We start from the raw sequence: 12,596 nt of genomic DNA on the forward strand, positions 1-12,596 counted from the left end.
TAGGTACAACCTTTGTTAAATCCTCTTTCACATATGCCTCTTTAAGAAATTCTTTGCAGGGGTTCAAATCAAATTTAAAGTTCTTAAACCACTCCTGCCCCCTCTTGGAATCTCAGTTACATTAGCAATTGCCTCTGGAGATACTTGAAATTCTAACATAGATACTTTAGAATTTAAACCTGTAAAGTTCAAGGCAAACTCCTTTGTTACCTGAGCATGGCCACCCTGCAGCTTCTCACAGAAATTCCAACAGCCAGCATCCTTGAAAGCTTTCCTAACACCTTCATCTCTCAATGCAAGGTCCAATCCTTCAGGCTCTGTTCTCTGACATCTTCCAGACCGATGCTCCTTCCTCTCCATTCTGCTTTCGAAATTTTTTGCACAGAGAATCACCACCAGCTTCAACTCAAATGGCAAATTCAAATTTTTAGAACGCAGGCTCGCTTGAAAAAGAAACTCGGGCTCATTTGCAATTCGAATATCTTATCACACAAGCTGGCCACTTTATGCATTATATCTTATCACACAAGCTGGCCACTTTATGCATTATTTACAAACATCATAAAACATCCATGCATAATAAAACCGTTAGAATGATTTTTATGTGCATGCCTATGAATCTATTGGTGGAGTGATTGCTCATAAGTGTTTGGGAGGTACGCCAACTGACAATAACCGGACGGAGACAATGACTCATCCCCAGACGTGACCCTTTAGGAATCTGCGTTGCAAAATGCCCGAAACTGCGATTTCGTAGCGCAGATAGTTATAAATTAGCAAAATGCGCTGCAAAATGGCTGGATGCTTACGCGCTGCGAAAAGGCTAAAACATAATTGCGCTGCAAAATCAACCAATAAGACTGCGCTGTGAAAATACGGAAAGGACCAGTGACATGTACAAGATAAGACATGGCTTATACAATCATGATGGAGGATGACCAATAGTATTAGATAATGATTCACATCAAGACCCTTTAGAAACATGACCCCTAAGTAAGAAACATAGGACAAGACCCATTTGACACCAATTTTTGACAGTGAACTTTGGACAAAAATTATATACATGTGACTGTAATTCTAGGTGATAACATTGTGCATGAGGGAGTCTAGACCTGCATCACGTCCTTGTGTTGCTGGAAGGTGATTGGTTAACCCCAACTGAGTCAATCGACCACCGCATTAGAAGCATTTTATGGAAGGACATACAAACCTTGTGGGATTTTGAATTCCCTCCAAGTGGAATTAGGGAGCAAAGTTGTCTTCACTGAAGTAGAATTTATTGAAGAAACTTTGGATTATAATCTTCTACTAGGATGTACATGGGTTTATGCTATGGTTGTCGTTATTTCAACTTACTTCCGCATGATCGCGTTTTCTCATAAAGGTGGGATTGTGGCCATCGATCAACTCACCTTTTTCGTCTCTGATTCCAACGTTACTGGAAGTGTCCCTCTTGTAGGAGAATCCCTACATTCCTAACAACATGTTGGAGTTGGATTATTGAAGGATTCATCACTTATGGGAACATTTTCATCGACCCAAATATCATAGTGCACAAAATCAAGATGTACCCTGATGCCAAACCTGTCTGACAGCGCCTCCGTTCAGTCCATCCCAAGAAGGTTGATGGCATAAGAGCTGAAATCAAAAAGCTTCTTCGATATGGTTTAATATATCCTGTTCCTTAAATTGATTGGGTATAAAAAATTGTCCCTATCATGAAGAATAAAGTGATCTGAGTATGCATCAATGATTGGGACATAAATCGAGCTTGTCCAAAGGAAAGCTACCTGACCTTGTTTATTGACCAGATTGTTGATGATTGCAATGGCTATGAGATTTATTCATTTATGGATGGATTCTCACGCTATAATCAAATCAACATTCTCCCGACGGACCAACCTAAAACCACACTTATTTTTCCCTAGGGAAATTTTTCTTATAGAAATCTTCCTTTCAGTTTAAAGAATGCAGGGGCCACATTTCAATGTGTGATGGACTACACTTTCCATGATATCAAGAACATCGTGCAACCCTATTTGGATGGTCTCCCTGCTCACTCCAAGTGTCGAGATGATCACCCCATGCATTCACAACACATCTTCCTTCGTTGTAGACATTACAACATTCGACTCAACCCACACAAATGTGTGTTATATGTCAGTTGTGGTCAAATCCTTGGTTTTGTAGTTCCGAAGCAAGGAATTCGTATGGATCCTTTAAAAGTGTAGGCAATCATTGATTTTCCTAAACCTTCCACTCTTTTTCAGTTACAAAGACTCCAAGGGGAAGCCAACTTCCTTAGGAGGTTCATCCCTAACTATGCTGAACTAACCAAAGGATTTACTCGCTTACTAAAAAAGGGGATTCCCTTCCATTGGGACAACGTTGCACAGAAAGTGTTCGATTCCTTGAAATATGTATTGGTTTAGGCATCTCTTTTATATCCTCTCGACTATCAACGCAATTATTTCATGTACCTTGTTTCTGCCATCTCTATTATAGCTATCTTGTTGGTCCAAGAAGACGATATGGAGACTAAAAATACAATTTATTATCTGAGTCAGAACCTCAACGATACTGGGATTTTATATACTCATGTGGAAAGGTTATCTTTGGCGACCATTCAAGCCGTCGAGATGTTTCATTATTACATCTTTCTTCACAAAACAACGATCATTGCTGATTACAACCCTATGACATACATTGTCACGTTAATTGCTCGAGGAAAAATACTCTAAGTTGATCATTATTCTCCAAGAGTTTGACCTAGAATTCATCAAATCCAAGTCGACGAAATCCTTAGTTTTTGTTGAGCTAATGTGTAATATCCCTTTACTTGACGATGAATCTACATTTGAATATTCCATCCCCTATGAGTCATTGTTCCTGATATCATCATTTGACCGATGGTATGGATATTTCTCGTCTATCTCCAGACCCAGACTTTCTGTCCTAATACCTCTCACTCAGAGCAATGACTTATCCAATACCAATCTCGAAACTATGTGATTATTGATGACACTCTTTACCATCATTGTATCGATATGATTTTACGAAGGTGCCTCACTCTTGAGAAGGTTGAGAAAGTCTTGAATGAATGTCACTTGAGGGCATACGATGGACATTTATCTGGTTATTCCACCACACAAAAAATATTAAGTTCTGGTTACTTTTGGCCTACCATTTTCTGCGACTATATCCTTGCAGTCCAAAATGTCATGCGTTCCAGATCTATGATAAAAAATTCTGCATTTTGCCTCCTCCTTTCTATCCCGTTATCGCCATTGGTCCCTTTGCGAAATCGGGTATCGATTTTATGACATGTAACCCTCACTCGGACACGGGGCATGGCTACATCATTGTCATTGTTGACTACTTTACTTAGTGGGCCGAAGTGATGCCTACATTTAATAACATTGACGAATCGACTGCATACTTTCTCTTCAACCACGTGGTTTCTAGGTTTGGTGTTCCGAAAGCAATAGTAATGGATCATGGGAAGCACTTTCAGAATCATATGATGACCGAATTAGCTACCAAATTGGGACTTTCACATGAAAATTCCACTCCCTATTATCCTCAGGCTAATGAAAGGTTGAGGCGATTAAAAAAGTCCTTAGGAATATGCTTCAACTTATGGTAGGGGTCCACAAATCAGACTAGCACTTGCTTCTCTTTGCTGCCTTGTGGGCATATCGAACCTCAATTAGGACTGCTACTAGATTCACACCCTTCCAGTTGGTGTATGGTCTAGAAGAGGTCCTCCCCATCGAATGCGAAATTACATCACTGAAACTAGCTATCAAACTTTCATAGAGGAGGAACATCTTTTACATCTAACTTGTTTGGATGAAATCTGGTGCGATGCCGCATTGGCCAATGAAGCCCATAAAATATGCATCAAAGCACAATATGACAAAATTGTTAATCTAAAATCTTCTCGGAAGGATATCTGGTTCTCTTATATGACCAGGAGGTTGAAAAATTAGGTTGAGGGAAGTTCTAGCCTGTGTAGTTGGACCCATACATTATTAAGTGAGTCCTTGTGGAAGGGGCTTATGTGTTAGTAGATCTCGAAGGAGTTCCATTGGTGCAACCTAGAAATGGGTTGTACCTCAAAAAGTACTATGCTTGATCCCATGCATGGTACACTATTTGTATACTTTCTATAAGTGTGTTGAGTGTGTTTGCAGTGTGTTTTTTAGAGTTTCCCATGGTTTATGTTGATTCCGTTTACTTTTTTATTGCAGACGACAACCTCTTTCGAACTGTATATTGGTTATGCCGATGGTGCTAGCCGTAGTACTCAGAAATTATCCTCTATATTTTCATTGCTTTCTCGACTAACAACATCATTGAGTATAGTGTAGTGGTTGAGCTACTTTCTGATGTTATTTCACATGGTATCTGCCATATAGTCATGAAGATTGACTCACATCTCGTAGTACTACAACTCGCAAATATCTGTTCATTGAGAAATCCTGCCATCCTTCTCATGGTTTTGAGAGTGCATCTTCTAGAAAGACATTTCGATTTCATACGATATGAACATATTTCTGGGAATTTGAAGACATTAGCAAATTCCCTAGCTAATTTTGTTTTAGATTGACATTTGCAAAGAATGTAAATAAATTTCAATTCACATCACATCATATTGAAAGAAGAATAGGAACTAGGAAAAAAATCATATATATATATATATATAAAGAAAGAGAGAGAGAGAGAGAGAGAGAGAGAGAGATATGAAGTTTGGGTTTACAAAATGTTTGCCCCGAGACACATATGGCTACATCGTCCATATAAAAACTACATGCAAAACATCTAAGTAGAAAAATCAGTAGTGCTCATGATAAAATGACATTGCATGAGCTATTTTGCGCAGTAATTGACCAATACGACTAGGCACTCTGATTGTGTGTCACGGAAGTCACAATAGGAGTTGATTGACCACGGTCTCATAAATCCCATGTGTCAGTCCCTCCATGTGGTTCTCTACCTCCTATAGGATCTTCGCTAAATCTAAATCTCGTAGCACATCCCGTCCTACCCCAACGAACTGTATTGGTCTCTCTGCCTCCTCCCGTGTTTGTCTCTTTAGGTGACAGAGATATGTCTTACCTACTAGTTGAATAGGTCTAATGTCTGCATGAACACATCAAATAATTTAGTCTCAGGAACATCAAAAAACATAAAAAAAAAATCGCAAAACTTTGAAAAAATTAATGGTCAAAGTATCTTACCTGAAGCATCCCATTCCTCACCCTGAGGCAACTTGTTGAAATGTGGCAACAAGAATATTCCAATTTTAATTTGTCCTTGAATTAAAATTGAGAATTAAAATTTGAATTTAGTCTCACGAGCTGCTTGAAAAATAATTAATTAATTCATCTTGGATTGTTGGAGAAATTCAAGCTAGAAGTCTTCGTGAAGTCATGCAATAGTTATCCCTTAATTAAGGAGATAAGGATCAGTTATAATTGAGTTGTAATTAGTTAGCTCAGTTAATTGAGTTATGTCCAGTTAAATTAGTTCCAAACAGTTTGAGGAACTAAATATGAGTTCAGTCAGAAAATGCATGCATGCATAAAACTAGTGTACTCCAGACAACTGAATATTCTCTCATAAATTAATCATGCGTGTCTGTTCAGAGAAAGACCCAGTTGGGGTTAAGACAAGGACAATGTACTATTAGTTGTAAGAATTTTCCTATAAGTAAAAATCTTGCATGCAAAAGGAATTCATTCCTTGAGATTTGCACAGTTTTACAGGGTGTAAGATCAGTGTGATTGATCAGTGTTACACTTGGTAACCACTGGATCACCCAGGAAAAACAATGCAAGGAAATAGGAGCTTGGAGGGAAAAAGAGAAGGCATATGAACAATCTATTTTGTCTGTGAGCATCGAGAGGGATTGTACTGAGAGCTGGAATTCTGTGAGAGCTAAAGCTTTGTGTAATCCTGATATATTTCCACTTGTATGATAATATAGATAGCAGGGTTTTTAGCTGAGGCTTTCCCCAAAGTATTCTTCTGTGTTTCATGTGCATTGATTCTTCTTCTAGTTATATGTGTTCTGCTTGATCTTGCTCAAATCTATTAAGCTTCCGCAAGTTTGATTGTAGAAGTAGATTAAAGTATTTTGCTTTAGTTATATTGCATTATTAGGTTAATCTACAGTCAAAATTTCTATATGGTATCAGAGCAAAGGTTATCAGAGCTGTGAACAGTATACGAAGAAGAGAATTCGAAGTTTGAAGTTCGGGATTGCAGGTACAAATCGAATTCATCTCATACTTCAGGTTGGTCAATGGCATTCTATGGCTTGAGACTCGAGTATGCTTTGGAAGGTGGTGGGCCCCAGTATTGTAGCAATAATGCTACAACTCCTGGAACTCCCTTCTTTAATTTTATCAACCCGGTAGTTCGTAACAAACTTGGAAGCGACGGTGCTGTATGCACAAGTACTAGCTCTTGCCGCAGCTGTCACTTGGTCAGCTGGCACAAGTCCGCTAGGAGCTTAAGCCAACTTCTATGAGCTCTTAGAAGAAGCTTTTTAATTGATGGATGAAAGCTAACTCGAAGGAAGTTAATCTAATTGCAAAAAGAAAATGAAGGCCAAAAAGGAACGCAAACCCTAGCAAACCCTAATTCTACTAGCTAGTCCTACTGACGCAAAGGAGAGCATGCAAACTACTGAAAGAGATGCCATTACTTCTAGGAAGGTAAAATGCATGTGTCTAAGTTATCACTATCTGAAGAAAACATCTTTTTGTATTTTTGATTAAGTTATTAGAATTATCATGCATGTGCTTTTAACTAGCTTTTCACTGTGCAGAGGTGGGTCAAGGAGGAGAAATGCTTGGAAAAGGTTGGGAACACTCGGAGAGGGTCTAAGGGATCCCTATCATCCTTTCAGAGAGTTTCACAAAGTCAGGATGCCATGCAACCGTGTTTATGAACTTCTACAGGAAGTCTGCAGGGGTTTCTACAGGAAGTTCTGTAATTCTTCCACAGGATGTTTCGTGATTGGGTTTTTGACTGATAGGTGAGTGGGAGAGAATGCATGAATGGGTAGGGAGGTAGGGTAGGGGCCTAGAATGACCCAATGACTGAGGGATGAGGTGATGAGAGGGTGTGGAAGTCTAGCTTGCATCAAAGAAGGTTTAGGCAATGGAAAGGCAAGAAGGTAGGGTTACGTGGCAAAAGAGCAGATGGGAGATGAGGAAAAAGACTTGGTGATGGAGGAGCTGATCTGGACAAGGCTCAGATGAACGAGGAGGTGATGAAGGTGCCCTGCATAGTGTTTACCTGATCAAACCAACTACGTCTTGTATACAATCAAAATATTAGATGATCTATCTAACAGTTTAATGAGATCAGTGAACAGCAACCTTATTCATGACAAGAATCACGTACAGCATGTGAACAAAACATTATCAAAGAGATATAAACGCATGACTAACTCCTACCAATCCATCCTAAACATTAAAAGCTACTTCAACCATCAAAAGCAACCTAAGTAACAAAGCATGAATTAAATCTAAAGAGCAGACTTTATTTTAAGAATGCAACGAACACACATAAAGATAAACAAGGGAGGTACTGGGCGCTTGAGATGGGCCCAACCCCAAGAGCTACAGCCTCCCAAGAGAGATTTAGAGCTGGTGCAAATCTGGATTCATCTTTATTAATCAAGAATGAAGAGTTACGTCAAAACTGTCCACAAGGAGAGCTTGAGAATGAGCTGAAAGCAAAGCTAATCTATTGCCTACAAATCGAATTACAAAATGACTACAACAAGGCTATGAAATGACTAACTACTAGCTACTATCTACTGGCTAACTAGCTAACATCCACTGGCTAACCAAAATGAGGCCCTAAGCCTTCTTATTTATACAAATTGAGGACCCAACAGTCCTCCTAAACTTTAGGGACTCGGCTGCCCAAAACTCGGAGTTAACAGCAGTCCTACTTGACTTGCTTGGCTGCCCTTGTGCTGATTGATTCGGTGGCCCTTGAACTCCGAGCTGAAGGTGGAGAATTCGAGGTAAGGGCCCATAAATGAAGGGGACACCTTCCTACAAATCCTCTAGCTTGTTCTCCCACGAATTTGGCTGCCAAGTGCTCATTAAGACCTTCAATTTTGTCTCCAAGTTGACCAAAAAGGCTACACAAAGCACCCATTAGACTTGTTAGCATAATGACTAACCAAATTCACTCTATTAACATAAATATAATCAAAAACATGCAATAAACTAATGAGAATGGTGGATTAAGTCAAATTAGGAGGTTGAATGAGCCCAAATAATTGTCCATTTTTGGGGCTCATCATCACCCCCCTACTGAAAGTGTTGCTCATCCTCTGAGCAACCAATCTCTCTCCTCATCTTTGATGGCCCTGGTGGCCTCCTTAGCTAAAATCTCGGCCAATTTCTCCTTCTGTTGCCCTTTCTCCAAACTTCCTGTAGAAACAGTTCTCTGTCTTCCTGTAGAAACAGTCTGCTAACTTTCTGCTGCCTGCTGCTTTTCCTAGTGAATTCTCAGCCTTGTTATGAGTGTGCAAGTATATGCAATCATATGGAAGAAATGGTGGCCTTGGCATTTCCTAAAACCTGCAACGTGAGGGCACTCGTATGTGTTGTAACAAGGAAGTTGGTTAAATTCACAAGATAAGCCATGGTCATGTTTCCAAGCAACAGGAATATGATAAAGGTGTTTTCTCTGGCTTTTTCAATAGCAATAGCTAATACATTACCCTCCACAAAAAGAGTAACAGGAAGCAATAACAGCGCAGCAATTGGTGCAATGTACATGAGCAAATTCATAGAGTGAAGCTTCTCTGCCTCAGAGGTAAGGAGGAGCCCCTGAACAACTGATTTCAATGCTCTGGCAGCAGTTGATCCTAGGCAAACCAAAAAGCCAAAAAGGTGGAATAATGGTTCATTGTTGCTTGCAATAACAATGCCAAATACGACAGGCACCACGGCCATATAAACCACAGAAGACTCCCTCTTACATGTTATTATAAATGCAAAATATTGCTGTGAAGAAGGGAGTTGTTGCCCCAATAGCTTGATTGAAGGAGACTGGCAAATAGCGCAGAGAAATATTGCCACAAACAACCGAGAAGGAGAAAATGAAGCTCAGTGCCAATATCTCAAGAAACTGTCTCCTGGAGACGATGAACTGCATTGGTACAATCTCTAACCATGAAATTGCCAGAAAACCATAAAATGAACAGGCACACATGTGCAACATTGTGAGGAATATTGGGTATCTGCATCCAAAAAACTAAGTAGGCATTTGTTAAGCAATAGCACACCAATATTGGAAGAGTACCAAGCTGCAATAATGAGAGCTGTTGTAATAGTCTGGGACACAGGAAATGCACCATATTTTCCTTCTCCTGTTGGAGTTGGAGGTATGTCAATAACTTCTTGTTCAAGCTTTGGATTACTGCCCCGCCTCGTCCATGTTTGTGTTTCGGCCATAGCTGAAGAGGGCTTGAAAAATCAGATCTGATCAATATTCGGAAGACCCAATTGGTTTCCAGACCTGAGCATCGTCTGGGTACTTGTCTATACTGTGTAGGACTCAGATGGACCCAAAACAGATGTGGATGTCTCGTTATTATAAGCCTCCCCCAACTCTGCAACTTGGTGATCTTTTTAGCCTCCTCGAGCTGAGAGATGAAAGAGAGATCAGTTCCTATTGGGAACAACTTCAGATTGAGATTGAGGTGTATGAGAAGCGAGCGCAAACACAAATCTCATCAGAGAGCTCCACCCCAGTTCCGCCTGAAAACCAAGCAGCTTACTCTGCCCTGGAAGACTCTGCTGTATTTTCCTGTAAAACGTCTTCCTGTAGAATGCTAGCCGGATTCCATAGGATGTCTCTGCGCCTCTGCACAATCTTGGTATGCTGGAGAATTTTGAACAGGCCAAAACAATCAGCGAAGGATGATAGGTTAATCATTTTGAGGAAGCAGAGGATGTATACTTCAGTTGAACATGATGCAAGTGCAAGTTAACAGCAGTCTATGAGTTTCGGCTGAGCGCTCATTAATTCTGCGTGATTTTTGGTGGAGTGAGGTGGCAAAAACGTGTGCTGGCCCATATGAACTATTGTGCTATCATGAACTGCATGTCTTCTTCTATTTGTTAATCAATTGATGCCCTGTGCACTGAAGTTCAACAAATCTTCCATTGCCTGTGTTTCTCATCTTCCACGTGAATGACTATCCACGCATGCTGCGTGATTTTCTCGTGAGTGCTAGAGAACTGGGTGTCTTGCTACATTCATGGCTTAATTTCACCATTCCATTCGTTCATGCAATGCTTAGACTAGATTCATGCAATAGATGAACAAGGTTTAGTCACGTACCTGAAGTCAAACGGCTGCTTGTGAAGCTTTTTGCTGCTGCATGCTCATGTTCTGCTGCTGCATGCTTGGATCCTTTGGTTGCATGAGGGCTTGGCTGATGATTTTTGATTGCTTTTCCTTGTGCAGGTGTCCTCTGACCAGATCTAAGCTACATGCATTTGTTTCCACGTTCAAATCTACACCTTCAAGCTGCTGCTGCTGCAATGTCACAGAACCAGAACTTGTTTTCGCCATTTCTCCCAAACGGTAAAGCGGATCGATCTGAAACTTGCTGAGCATGTTCCTATCATCATTATGCATCTCCCATAGTAAAATCGTGATCAATGGATGCACGGATTTCAAGACAAATGGAAAATGGCTGAAGATTTCCGAGATCGATTTCTCGGAAACCGTGCATCGGAATCGGCTGAAACTGCTTGGGTAGGTTACCATCACTCATATGCATATCCCCATGAAACAAGTTTCGAAACGGATGCACGGTTATGGAGAAAATGAAAAAATGGCTGATGGTGATGGACGCTGATTTCTTGGAAACCGTGCACTGGAATTGGCTGAAACTGCTCAAGCATGTTGCCATCACCCTTGTACAATTCCCCATAAAACGGTTTGTCAAATGGATGCATGGTTTTCAAGTTATGGAAAAAACAAATTTTGTTCTATGGATTTTTGCCTCAAGGCTTTTTGCAAATGTTTGCATGGAAGGGAAAACTGAGCTTGGGCTGTGATGCAGGTATGGAGATGATGGAAGAGGAGTTGGAAGATTGCATGAGGGCTTCTGAACCCTTGAGGAAGCTACCATGTTCGCCAAACCACTTTTTGAAATCCATGTCTAGTTTCCCACAATTTCTACAGGAAGTTCCTGTAGAAGCACAATGAGAAGCACAATGAGGTGGAAAAAATGATGGAAAAGGCAAGGGATGGACACACAAGTGCTTGTAGGCCTAATCAACAGATTCCCACCATCAGATTCCATTTTAGACTTGAATTTGGTTCGTCCAAAGGTTATACAGGATGTTTCCTGTAGAAATACAGAGCTTCCTGTAGAAGGCACAAGAAAAATTCCTTTAACCTTGATTTGAGTGCTCCTCCTGTCATGAAACGTCCTTCTTGCAACCTGAAATTAGCCAATGGAATTAGTTTTATTTTTCTTTTTCTTTTTCTCTTTTGTTTGTTTTTTTTTTTTTTGAAAAACAACTAGGACGCCTCATGGAGGTTTTCACCCTAATTGCCTGCCTTGGGCGCCTCCAAGGGAGGTTTTCACCCAAAGATCTTATTGCCTTTTTATTTTTTCTTCTTTCCAACCCATTGACCACCTCATGGAGGTTTTCAATCAATGAGCCAATCTAAGGCGCCTCCGAGGAGGTTTTCACCTTAGATTTTTATTTTCTTCTTATTTTCATTTTTTCTTTTTTTTTCTCTTTTTTTTTTCTACCCTACCCTACTTGAAAAACAAAATCATTTTCAAGTATAAGAATACTTCCAATGGAGCCATGTGCACATCGAGATTAGAGAAAAGATGATGTGAAGGCTCAAAATGCATGCTTTGACAGGTATCCAGATCTCAGAGACCAAATGATCTGGCTTTGGAGGGATCAAACAAAGCTGAGGAAGAAAGTACCGCTGCAACTTAGTGACCTTCTGAAACCATATCTCAATATAGCTTTGATATCCTTGGTTCTTTTGCTGATCTGGATCATGTTTCATGTCACCTTCTAACATGACTTTCTCATCTTCCTCTTTTTGCTGATCTTTCTCTTGAATCCATGGAATATTTGATGGTAACCATGAGGGATCTTTCTTTATCTCTGCTTCTGATGTCTTCTCTTCATCAAGTGCAGCCCATGGTTCTTTGATCTCCTCTTTTGAATCTTCTTTTGCTGGATGTGATCCTTCAATGCTTTCAAGATGATCTCTTTTTTGCAATGCTTTTCCTGAGCTATGGTGAAGATCATTGAGCTCAAGAGGAGTCATTTGGATATGTTGTGCCTCAGCATTGTAATGGAGTTGAGCTACTCCAATGTGTGGATTTGGAAATGGTGGTATGGGTAGCTGAGTGGAAGTGTGAAATTGAGATGGAGATGGATGGCATTGTGGTTGGGTAGGCATTTGGGGTTGCCTTGGTGGAGGAGGAGGCGATGGTTGTGGATGAGCAGGTGGTGGAGGAAACGAAGTGGGAGGAGTGTTGTACTGGGGCCTCCATCCTTGATGAG

At 40.4% G+C, this 12,596-nt stretch overlaps 1 pseudogene; it reads right to left on the reverse strand.

Moving 5' to 3' along the window:
• Positions 1-8,576: 8,576 nt before the first annotated feature.
• LOC149242433 (putative sugar phosphate/phosphate translocator At1g12500 pseudogene) lies at positions 8,577-9,713 on the reverse strand (annotated as a pseudogene).
• Positions 9,714-12,596: the final 2,883 nt, after the last annotated feature.

Source organism: Pinus tabuliformis, chromosome 8, assembly GCF_031772625.1.
Source record: "Pinus tabuliformis cultivar Carrire ecotype Pingquan chromosome 8, CPIR1, whole genome shotgun sequence".
NCBI classification, from domain to species: Eukaryota; Viridiplantae; Streptophyta; class Pinopsida; order Pinales; family Pinaceae; genus Pinus; species Pinus tabuliformis.